This window comes from Aphelocoma coerulescens, chromosome 3, assembly GCF_041296385.1.
Source record: "Aphelocoma coerulescens isolate FSJ_1873_10779 chromosome 3, UR_Acoe_1.0, whole genome shotgun sequence".
NCBI lineage: Eukaryota > Metazoa > Chordata > Aves > Passeriformes > Corvidae > Aphelocoma > Aphelocoma coerulescens.
Genome location: NC_091016.1, coordinates 124727548 through 124740826, shown reverse-complemented (window position 1 = coordinate 124740826; position 13279 = coordinate 124727548).

The following is a 13279-nucleotide window of genomic DNA, read 5'->3' as shown; positions in this document are numbered from 1 at the left end:
AGGGGATTTTTGGGAATGGGATGGGGAATTCGGGAAGGGGGGTTGGGAATTTTGGGAAAGGATGGAATTTTGGGGATTTTTGGGAATGGGAATTGTAGGAAAGGATGGAATTTTGGGGGATTTTTGGGATTGGGATCAGGAATTTGGGAAAGGGGGGTTGGGAATGGTGGGAAAGGATGGAATTTTGGGGGATTTTTGGGAATGGGAATTTGGGAAGGGGTTGGGAATTTTGGGAAAGGATGGAATTTTGGGGGATTTTTGGGAATGGGATGGGGAATTTGGGAAGGGGGGTTGGGAATCATGGAAAGGATGGAATTTTGGGGGATTTTTGGGAATGGGATGGGGAATTTGGGAAGGGGAGTTGGGAATTTTGGGAAAAGATGGAATTTTGGGGGATTTTTGGGAATGGGATGGGGAATTTGGGAAGGGGGTTGGGAATTTTGGGAAAGGATGGAATTTTGGGGGATTTTTGGGATTGGGATGGGGAATTTGGGAAGGGGGTTGGGAATTTTGGGGGATTTTTGGGAATGGGATGGGGAATTTGGGAAGGAGGTTGGGAATTTTGGGGGATTTTTGGGAATGGGATGGGGAATTTGGGAAGGGGGTTGGGAATTTTGGGGGATTTTTGGGAATGGGATGGGGAATTTGGGAAGGGGGGTTGGGAATTTTGGGGGATTTTTGGGATTGGGATGGGGAATTTGGGAAGGGGGTTGGGAATTTTGGGAAAGGATGGAATTTTGGGGGATTTTTGGGATTGGGATGGGGAATTTGGGAAGGGGGTTGGGAATTGTGGGAAAGGATGGAATTTTGGGGGATTTTTGGGATTGGGATGGGGAATTTGGGAAGGGGGTTGGGAATTGTGGGAAAGGATGGAATTTTGGGGGGTTTTTGGGGATTGGGATGGGGAATTTGGGAAGGGGGGTTGGGGATTTTGGGAAAGGATGGAATTTTGGGGGATTTTTGGGAATGGGATGGGGAATTTGGGAAGGGGGTTGGGAATTGTGGGAAAGGATGGAATTTTGGGGGATTTTTGGGATTGGGATGGGGAATTTGGGAAGGGGGTTGGGAATGGTGGGAAAGGATGGAATTTTGGGGGATTTTTGGGATTGGGATGGGGAATTTGGGAAGGGGGTTGGGAATTTTGGGAAAGGATGGAATTTTGGGGGATTTTTGGGATTGGGATGGGGAATTTGGGAAGGGGGTTGGGAATTGTGGGAAAGGATGGAATTTTGGGGATTTTTGGGATTGGGATCAGGAATTTGGGAAGGGGGTTGGGAATTTTGGGAAAGGATGGAATTTTGGGGGATTTTTGGGAATGGGATGGGGAATTTGGGAAGGGGGTTGGGAATTGTGGGAAAGGATGGAATTTTGGGGGATTTTTGGGATTGGGATGGGGAATTTGGGAAGGGGGTTGGGAATGGTGGGAAAGGATGGAATTTTGGGGGATTTTTGGGATTGGGATGGGGAATTTGGGAAGGGGGTTGGGAATCATGGAAAGGATGGAATTTTGGGGGATTTTTGGGAATAGGATGGGGAATTTGGGAAGGGGGGGTTGGGAATTTTGGGAAAGGATGGAATTTTGGGGGATTTTTGGGAATTTTTGGGAAATTCGGGAAGGGGGTTGGGAATAGTGGGAAAGGATGGAATTTTGGGGGATTTTTGGGAATGGGATGGGGAATTTGGGAAGGGGGGTTGGGAATTTTGGGAAAGGATGGAATTTTGGGGATTTTTGGGAATGGGAATTGTAGGAAAGGATGGAATTTTGGGGGATTTTTGGGATTGGGATGGGGAATTTGGGAAGGGGGTTGGGAATTTTGGGAAAGGATGGAATTTTGGGGATTTTTGGGAATGGGATGGGGAATTCGGGAAGGGGGTTGGGATTTTTGGGAAAGGATGGAATTTTGGGGGATTTTTGGGAATGGGATGGGGAATTTGGGAAGGGGGGTTGGGAATTTTGGGGGATTTTTGGGATTGGGATGGGGAATTCGGGAAGGAGGGTTGGGAATTTTGGGAAAAGATGGAATTTTGGGGATTTTTGGGAATGGGATGGGGAATTTGGGAAGGGGGTTGGGAATTGTGGGAAAGGATGGAATTTTGGGGGATTTTGGGGATTGGGATGGGGAATTTGGGAATTTTTGGGAATTTTGGGAAAGGATGGAATTTTGGGGGATTTTTGGGAATTTTTGGGAAATTCGGGAAGGGGGGCTGGGAATTGTGGGAAAGGATGGAATTTTGGGGGATTTTTGGGAATGGGATGGGGAATTTGGGAAGGGGGTTGGGAATTTTGGGAAAGGATGGAATTTTGGGGATTTTTGGGAATGGGAATTTGGGAAGGGGTTGGGAATTTTGGGAAAGGATGGAATTTTGGGGGATTTTTGGGATTGGGATGGGGAATTTGGGAAGGGGGGTTGGGAATCATGGAAAGGATGGAATTTTGGGGGATTTTTGGGAATGGGATCAGGAATTTGGGAAGGGGATTGGGAATTGTGGGAAAGGATGGAATTTTGGGGGATTTTGGGGATTGGGATGGGGAATTTGGGAATTTTTGGGAATTTTGGGAAAGGATGGAATTTTGGGGGATTTTTGGGAATTTTTGGGAAATTCGGGAAGGGGGTTGGGAATTGTGGGAAAGGATGGAATTTTGGGGGATTTTTGGGAATTTTTGGGAAATTCGGGAAGGGGGGCTGGGAATTGTGGGAAAGGATGGAATTTTGGGGATTTTTGGGAATGGGATGGGGAATTTGGGAAGGGGGTTGGGAATGGTGGGAAAGGATGGAATTTTGGGGGATTTTTGGGATTGGGATGGGGAATTTGGGAAGGGGGTTGGGAATTGTGGGAAAGGATGGAATTTTGGGGATTTTTGGGATTGGGATCAGGAATTTGGGAAGGGGGGTCTGGAATTGTGGGAAAGGATGGAATTTTGGGGATTTTTGGGATTGAGATCAGGAATTTGGGAAGGGGGGGTTGGGAATTGTGGGAAAGGATGGAATTTTGGGGGATTTTTGGGAATTTTTGGGAAATTCGGGAAGGGGGTTGGGAATAGTGGGAAAGGATGGAATTTTGGGGGATTTTTGGGAATGGGATGGGGAATTTGGGAAGGGGGTTGGGAATGGTGGGAAAAGATGGGATTTTGGGGGATTTTTGGGATTGGGATGGGGAATTCGGGAATGGGGGTTGGGAATTTTGGGAAAGGATGGAATTTTGGGGGATTTTGGGGATTGGGATGGGGAATTTGGGAAGGGGGTTGGGAATTTTGGGAAAGGATGGAATTTTGGGGATTTTTGGGATTGGGATCAGGAATTTGGGAAGGGGGTTGGGAATTGTGGGAAAAGATGGAATTTTGGGGGATTTTTGGGAATGGGATGGGGAATTTGGGAATGGGGGTTGGGAATTTTGGGAAAGGATGGAATTTTGGGGGATTTTTGGGAATGGGATGGGGAATTTGGGAAGGGGGGGTTGGGAATTTTGGGAAAGGATGGAATTTTGGGGGATTTTTGGGAATTTTTGGGAAATTCGGGAAGGGGGTTGGGAATAGTGGGAAAGGATGGAATTTTGGGGGATTTTTGGGAATGGGATGGGGAGTTTGGGAAGGGGGTTGGGAATTGTGGGAAAGGATGGAATTTTGGGGATTTTTGGGATTGGGATGGGGAATTTGGGAAGGGGGTTGGGAATGGTGGGAAAGGATGGAATTTTGGGGGATTTTTGGGATTGGGATGGGGAATTCGGGAAGGGGGTTGGGAATTGTGGGAAAGGATGGAATTTTGGGGGATTTTTGGGATTGGGATGGGGAATTCGGGAAGGGGGGGTTGGGAATTGTGGGAAAGGATGGAATTTTGGGGGATTTTTGGGATTGGGATCAGGAATTTGGGAAGGGGGTTGGGAATTTTGGGAAAGGATGGAATTTTGGGGGATTTTTGGGATTGGGATGGGGAATTTGGGAAGGGGGGTTGGGAATTTTGGGAAAGGATGGAATTTTGGGGATTTTTGGGATTGAGATCAGGAATTTGGGAAGGGGGGGTTGGGAATTTTGGGAAAGGATGGAATTTTGGGGATTTTTGGGATTGGGATCAGGAATTCGGGAACGGGGTTGGGAATTGTGGGAAAGGATGGAATTTTGGGGGATTTTGGGCATGGGATGAGGAATTTGGGAAGGGGGTTGGGAATTGTGGGAAAGGATGGAATTTTGGGGGATTTTTGGGAATGGGATCAGGAATTTGGGAATGGGGTTGGGAATTTTGGGAAAAGGATGGAATTTTGGGGGATTTTTGGGATTGGGATCAGGAATTTGGGAAGGGGATTTTTGGGAATTGTGGGAAAGGATGGAATTTTGGGGATTTTTGGGATTGGGATGGGGAATTTGGGAAGGGGGTTGGGAATTGTGGGAAAGGATGGAATTTTGGGGGTTTTTTGGGAATGGGATGGGGAATTTGGGAAGGGGGTTGGGAATTTTGGGAAAGGATGGAATTTTGGGGGATTTTTGGGATTGGGATGGGGAATTTGGGAAGGGGGTTGGGAATTTTGGGAAAGGATGGAATTTTGGGGGATTTTTGGGATTGGGATGGGGAATTTGGGAAGGGGGTTGGGAATTTTGGAAAAGGATGGAATTTTGGGGATTTTTGGGAATGGGATGGGGAATTTGGGAAGGGGGTTGGGAATTTTGGAAAAGGATGGAATTTTGGGGATTTTTGGGAATGGGATCAGGAATTTGGGAAGGGGGTTGGGAATTTTGGGAAAGGATGGAATTTTGGGGGATTTTTGGGATTGGGAATGGGAATTTGGGAAGGGGGGGTTGGGAATTGTGGGAAAGGATGGAATTTTGGGGGATTTTTGGGGATTGGGATGGGGAATTTGGGAGGGTTGGGAATTGTGGGAAAAGATGGAATTTTGGGGGATTTTTGGGAATGGGATGGGGAATTCGGGAAGGGGGTTGGGAATTTTGGGAAAGGATGGAATTTTGGGGGATTTTTGGGATTGGGAATGGGAATTTGGGAAGGGGGGGTTGGGAATTTTGGGAAAGGATGGAATTTTGGGGGATTTTTGGGATTGGGATCGGAAATTCGGGAAGGGGGTTGGGAATTGTGGGAAAGGATGGAATTTTGGGGGATTTTTGGGATTGGGATGGGGAATTTGGGAAGGGGGTTGGGATTTTTGGGAAAAGATGGAATTTTGGGGATTTTTGGGAATTTTTGGGAAATTTGGGAAGGGGGATTGGGAATTTTGGGAAAGGATGGAATTTTGGGGGATTTTTGGGATTGGGATGGGGAATTTGGGAAGGGGGGTTGGGAATTTTGGGAAAGGATGGAATTTTGGGGGATTTTTGGGATTGGGATCAGGAATTTGGGAGGGGGGTTGGGAATTTTGGGAAAGGATGGAATTTTGGGGATTTTTGGGATTGGGATCTGGAATTTGGGAGGGGGGTTGGGAATTGTGGGAAAGGATGGAATTTTGGGGGATTTTGGGGAATTTTTGGGAAATTTGGGAAGGGGGGTTGAGAATTTCGGGAAAGGATGGAATTTTGGGGGATTTTTGGGAATGGGATGGGGAATTCGGGAATGGGGGGTTGGGAATTTTGGGAAGAGATGGAATTTTGGGGATTTTTGGGATTGGGATGGGGAATTTGGGAAGGGGGGTTGGGAATTTTGGGGATTTTTGGGATTGGGATGGGGAATTTGGGAAGGGGGTTGGGAATTTTGGGAAAGGATGGAGTTTTGGGTATTTTTGGGAATGGGATCAGGAATTTGGGAAGGGGGTTGGGAATTTTGGGAAAGGATGGAATTTTGGGGGATTTTTGGGAATGGGATGGGGAATTCGGGAAGGGGGTTGGGAATTTTGGGAAAGGATGGAATTTTGGGGATTTTTGGGAATGGGATGGGGAATTTGGGAAGGGGGTTGGGAATTGTGGGAAAGGATGGAATTTTGGGGGGTTTTTGGGATTGGGAATGGGAATTTGGGAAGGGGGGTTGGGAATTTTGGGAAAGGATGGAATTTCGGGGGATTTTTGGGATTGGGATGGGGAATTCGGGAAGGGGGTTGGGGATTTTGGGAGAAGATGGAATTTTGGGGGATTTTTGGGGTTGGGATGGGGAATTTGGGAATGGGGTTGGGAATTTTGGGAAAGGATGGAATTTTTGGGGATTTTTGGGATTGGGATGGGGAATTTGGGAAGGGGGTTGGGAATTTTGGGAAAGGATGGAATTTTGGGGGATTTTTGGGAATGGGATGGGGAATTTGGGAAGGGGGGTTGGGAATTTTGGGAAAGGATGGAATTGCCGTCTTTGTTCCAGGAAAAGACCGGGAAATGTGGGAACGGCGTTCCCGAAATTGGGAAATCCAGCATCAATCCCAACTCTTGGATCCGTTCTCGATCCTATCCCAGAATTCCCACCCCAGAGACCTGCGGGGACACTCAGGGATGGGAACGGGAAAATGTTGGGAATCTGTGGGAATTTTCCCACTGGGAGTCACAGAGGGGACTGGGATGGGAATATTTTGGGAATGGGAATATTTTGGGAATCCGAGGTGATTTTCCTACTGGGAGGCACCGATGGGATGGGAATGGGAATATTTTGGGAATCTGTGGGAATTTTCCCATTTGGAGACACAGAGGGGACTGGGATGGGAATATTTTGGGAATGGGAAGGGATTTTCCCACTGGGAGCCACCGATGGGATGGGAACGGGGATGGGAACGGGAATATTTTGGGAATCTGTGGGAATTTTCCCACTGGGAGTCACAGAGGGGACTGGGGTGGGAATATTTTGGGAATGGGAACATTTTGGGAATGGGGAGGGATTTTTTTTATTTTGGGAATCTGTGGGAATTTTCCCACTGGGAGACACCGATGGGATGGGACTGGGGATTGGAATGGGAATATTTTGGGAATTAGAGGGAATTTTTTGGCTGGGAGACACCAATGGGATGGGAACGGGAATGGGAACGGGAATATTTTGGGAATGGGGAGGGATTTTCCCACTGGGAGTCACAGAGGGGACTGGGATGGGAATATTTTGGGAATGGGGAGCGATTTTCCCACTGGGAGGCACCGATGGGATGGGAACAGGGATTTTCTGGGAATGGGAGGGAATTTTCCCAGTGAGAGGCACCGATGGGATTGGAATGGGAATATTTTGGGAATCTGTGGGAATTTTCCCACTGGGAGTCACAGAGGGAACTGGGATGGGAATATTTTGGGAATCTGAGGGAATTTTCCCACTGGGAGACACCAATGGGATGGGAATGGGGATTGGAATGGGAATATTTTGGGAATTAGAGGGAATTTTTTGGCTGGGAGACACCAATGGGATGGGAATGGGAATATTTTGGGAATATTTTGGGAATTTTCCCAATGGGAGACACAGAGGGGACTGGGATGGGAATATTTTGGGAATGGGAATATTTTGGGAATGGGAAGGGATTTTCCCACGTGGAGACAACAATGGGATGGGAATGGGGATTGGAATGGGAATATTTTGGGAATGGGGAGGGATTTTCCCACCGGGAGACACAGAGGGGACTGGGATGGGAATATTTTGGGAATCCGAGGGAATTTTCCCAATGAGAGGCACCGATGGGATGGGAACGGGAATATTTTGGGAATCTGTGGGAATTTTCCCACCGGGAGACACAGAGGGGACTGGTATGGGAATATTTTGGGAATGGGAACATTTTGGGAATCTGTGGGAATTTTCCCACTGGGAGACACCAATGGGATGGGAATGGGGATTGGAACGGGAATATTTTGGGAAGGGAGAGGGATTTTCCCACTGGGAGGCACAGAGGGGACTGGGATGGGAATATTTTGGGAATGGGAATATTTTGGGAATTAGAGGGGAATTTTCCCACTGGGAGACACAGAGGGGACTGGGATGGGAATATTTTGGGAATCTGTGGGAATTTTCCCACTGGGAGACACCAATGGGATTGGAATGGGGATGGGAACGGGAATATTTTGGGAATGGGCAGGAATTTTCCCCCTGGGAGACACCGATGGGATGGGAACAGGGATTTTCTGGGAATGGGAGGGAATTTTCCCAGTGAGAGGCACCGATGGGATGGGAATGGGAATATTTTGGGAATTCGAGGCAATTTTCCCACTGGGAGTCACAGAGGGGACTGGGATGGGAATATTTTGGGAATCCGAGGTGATTTTCCCACTGGGAGACACCAATGGGATTGGAATGGGAATATTTTGGGAATTAGAGGGAATTTTTCGGCTGGGAGACACAGGGGGATGGGAGCGGGGATGGGAATGGGAATATTTTGGGAATGGGGAGGGATTTTCCCACTGGGAGACACAGAGGGGACTGGGATGGGAATATTTTGGGAATGGGCAGGAATTTTCCCCCTGGGAGGCACCGATGGGATGGGAACAGGGATTTTCTGGGAATGGGAGGGAATTTTCCCAGTGGGAGGCACCGATGGGATGGGAACGGGGATTTTCTGGGAATGGGAAGGAATTTTCCCACTGGGAGGCACCGATGGGATGGGAATGGGGATTGGAATGGGAATATTTTGGGAATTAGAGGGAATTTTTCGGCTGGGAGACACCGATGGGATGGGAGCAGGGATTGGAATGGGAATATTTTGGGAATCCGAGGGAATTTTCCCAGTGAGAGGCACCGATGGGATGGGAACGGGAATATTTTGGGAATCCGGGGGAATTTTCCCACCGGGAGGCACAGAGGGGACTGGGATGGGAATATTTTGGGAATGGGAACATTTTGGGAATTAGAGGGGAATTTTCCCCCTGGGAGGCACCGATGGGATGGGAATGGGGATTTTCTGGGAATGGGAGGGAATTTTCCCAGTGGGAGGCACCGATGGGATGGGAACGGGAATATTTTGGGAATCCGGGGGAATTTTCCCACCGGGAGGCACAGAGGGAACTGGGATGGGAATATTTTGGGAATCTGAGGGGATTTTCCCACTGGGAGACACCAATGGGATGGGACTGGGGATTGGAATGGGAATATTTTGGGAATCTGTGGGAATTTTTCGGCTGGGAGACACCAATGGGATGGGAGCGGGGATGGGAATGTGAATATTTTGGGAATGGGGAGGGATTTTCCCACTGGGAGACACAGAGGGGACTGGGATGGGAATATTTTGGGAATGGGAATATTTTGGGAATTAGAGGGGAATTTTCCCCCTGGGAGGCACCGATGGGATGGGAATGGGGATTGGAATGGGAATATTTTGGGAATCCGAGGGAATTTTCCCATTGGGAGACACCGATGGGATGGGAACGGGAATATTTTGGGAATCTGTGGGAATTTTCCCACCGGGAGACACAGAGGGGACTGGGATGGGAATATTTTGGGAATGGGAACATTTTGGGAATCTCTGGGAATTTTCCCACTGGGAGACACCAATGGGATGGGAATGGGGATTGGAACGGAAATATTTTGGGAATGGGGAGGGATTTTCCCACTGGGAGACACAGAGGGGACTGGGATGGGAATATTTTGGGAATGGGCAGGAATTTTCCCCCTGGGAGGCACCGATGGGATGGGAACAGGGATTTTCTGGGAATGGGAGGGAATTTTCCCAGTGAGAGGCACCGATGGGATGGGAATGGGAATATTTTGGGAATCCGGGGGAATTTTCCCACTGGGAGACACAGAGGGAACTGGGATGGGAATGTTTTGGGAATGGGAATATTTTGGGAATTAGAGGGGAATTTTCCCACTGGGAGTCACAGAGGGGACTGGGAACGGGAATATTTTGGGAATATTTTGGGAATTTTCCCAATGGGAGTCACAGAGGGGACTGAGATGGGAATATTTTGGGAATGGGAATATTTTGGGAATTAGAGGGGAATTATCCCCCTGGGAGACACCGATGGGATGGGAACGGGAATATTTTGGGAATCCGGGGGAATTTTCCCACTGGGAGACACAGAGGGAACTGGGATGGGAATATTTTGGGAATCTGTGGGAATTTTCCCACTGGGAGGCACCGATGGGATGGGAATGGGGATTGGAATGGGAATATTTTGGGAATTAGAGGGAATTTTTCGGCTGGGAGACACCAATGGGATGGGAACAGGCATGGGAACAGGAATATTTTGGGAATCCGAGGGAATTTTCCCACTGGGAGACACAGAGGGGACTGGGGTGGGAATATTTTGGGAATGGGGAGGGATTGTGGCTGCCCCGGGATCCCTGGAATTGTCCGGATGCCAAATTCCATCAAATCCCCCACCCCAATTTTTGGGATTGCAGCTGCTTTGGGATCCCTGGAATTGTCCGGATGCCAAATTCCATCAATTCCCGAAATTTTTTGGTTTTTGGGATTGTGGCTTCGCCGGGATCCCTGGAATTGCCCAAGGAAAGCTCGGAGCGCCCTGGGATAGCGGGAGGTGTCCCATGGAATGGGATGATCCATAAAGTCCCAAACCATTCCCTAATTCCATGATTTTTTAAAAAATGCCTTCCCATCCCCACTCCCATTCCCACCCCCACCCCCGTCCCCATTCCCACCCCATTCCCATCCCATGCCCAGTTCCCAGTTCCCAGTTCCCATCCCCATCCCCATTCCCACCCCCATTCCCACCCCACCCCCATCCCCATTCCCAGTTCCCAGTTCCTAGTTCCCATTCCCATCCCATTCCCATTCCCACCCCATTCCCAGTTCCCATTTCCCATTCCCACCCCATTCCCATCCCCATTCCCATTCCCACCCCCACCCCCGTCCCCATTCCCACCCCATTCCCATCCCATGCCCAGTTCCCAGTTCCCAGTTCCCATCCCCATCCCCATTCCCACCCCCATTCCCACCCCACCCCCATCCCCATTCCCAGTTCCCAGTTCCTAGTTCCCATTCCCATCCCATTCCCATTCCCACCCCATTCCCAGTTCCCATTTCCCATTCCCACCCCATTCCCACCCCATTCCCATTCCCATTTCCCAGTTCCCATCCCCCCTCCCATTCCCATTCCCATTCCCACCCCCATCCCCATTTCCAGTTCCCAGTTCCCATTCCTATTCCCACCCCATTCCCAGTTCCCATCCCCATTCCCAGTTCCTAGTTCCCATTCCCAGTTCCCAGCTCCCATTCCCCTTCCCATTCCCCTTCCCATTTCCATCCCATCCCATCCCATCCCATCCCATCCCATCCCTATTCCCATTCCCACCCCATTCCCAGTTCCCATCCCCATTCCCAGTTCCCATTCCCAGTTCCCATTCCCACCCCTTTCCCATTCCCACCCCATTCCCAGTTCCCAGTTCCCACCCCCATTCCCACCCCCATTCCCAGTTCCCATTCCCAGTTCCCATTCCCAGTTCCCATTCCCCATTCCCAGTTCCCATTCCCAGTTCCCATTCCCAGTTCCCATTCCCAATTCCCAGTTCCCATTCCCAGTTCCCATTCCCAGTTCCCATCCCCAGTTCCCATTCCCAGTTCCCAGTTCCCAGTTCCCGTTCCCAGTTCCCAGTTCCCAGTTCCCATTCCCAGTTCCCATCCCCAGTTCCCATTCCCAGTTCCCAGTTCCCATTCCCAGTTCCCATTCCCAGTCCCCATTCCCATTCCCAGTTCCCATCCCCAGTTCCCATTCCCAGTTCCCAGTTCCCAGTTCCCGTTCCCAGTTCCCAGTTCCCAGTTCCCATTCCCAGTTCCCGTTCCCAGTTCCCAGTTCCCATTCCCATTCCCAGTTCCCAGTTCCCATTCCCAGTTCCCGTTCCCAGTTCCCAGTTCCCAGTTCCCATTCCCATTCCCAGTTCCCATTCCCAGTTCCCAGTTCCCAGTTCCCATTCCCAGTTCCCATTCCCAGTTTCCATTCCCATTCCCAGTTCCCATTCCCAGTTCCCATTCCCGATTCCCATTCCCGTTCCCAGTTCCCATTCCCAGTTCCCGTTCCCAGTTCCCATTCCCAGTTCCCATCCCCATTCCCATTCCCAGTTCCCATTCCCAGTTTCCATTCCCATTCCCAGTTCCCATTCCCAGTTCCCATTCCCGATTCCCATTCCCGTTCCCAGTTCCCGTTCCCAGTTCCCATTCCCAGTTCCCAGACTGTCGCCTCCAGCGCATTGGCTCTGACCATTGACTATTGATCAATTATTGGTTACTGATCAGAGCCTCCCTATTATTGCTAATGAGTCATTCTTGATTATCTATTAGCTCTTATTCGATCTTATTAATTGTTATTAATTGTTATTATTATTAATTATTGATGATTATTAATTATTATTATTCATTATTAATTCTTATTAACACATATTAATCATTATTAATTCTTATTAATTCTTATTACCACTTATTAATTCCTATTAATTCCTATTAATTCTTATTAATTCTTATTAATTATTAATTCTTACTAATTCCTATTAATTCTTATTAATTGTTATTATTATTAATTCTTACTAATTCCTATTAATTCTTATTAATTCTTATTAATTCTTATAAATTCTTATTAATTCCTATTAATTCTTATTAATTCTTATTAATTATTATTAATTCTTACTAATTCTTATTAGTCATTATTAATTCTTATTAACACTTATTAATTCTTATTAATTCTTATTAATTCCTATTAATTCTTATTAATTCTTATTAATTCTTATTAATTCTTACTAATTCTTATTAATCATTATTAATTCTTATTAACACTTATTAATTCTTATTAATTCCTATTAATTCCCATTAATTCCTATTAATTCTTATTAGTTCTTATTAATTCTTATTAACACTTATTAATTCTTATTAGGTCTTATTAATTCCTATTAATTCTTATTCATTCTTATTAATTCTCATTAATTATTATTAATTCTTATTAATTCTTACTAATTCTTATTAATCATTATTAATTCTTATTAACACTTATTAATTCTTATTAATTCCTATTAATTCCTATTAATTCTTATTAATTCTTATTAACACTTATTAATTCTTATTAATCATTATTAATTCTTATTAATTCTTATTAATTCCTATTAATTCTTATTAATTCTTATTAATTATTATTAATTCTTACTAATTCTTATTAATCATTATTAATTCTTATTAACAATTATTAATTCCTATTAATTCTTATTAATTCCTATTAATTCTTATTAACAATTATTAATTCTTATTCATTCTTATTCATTCTTATTAATTATCGATTTATTATCGATTATCGATTATCGATCACCACCAAATCCATGAAAACTCCCCGCACTCTCCAGGAAAAGCCCCGGGATGGGATCAGGGGCCGATTCCCAGATCCCGAGCCCGGATCCCACCCCAAACCCTCTTCCCAAAGCCCCAAAAATTCCCACAAATAAAAACAACAACAACCAAA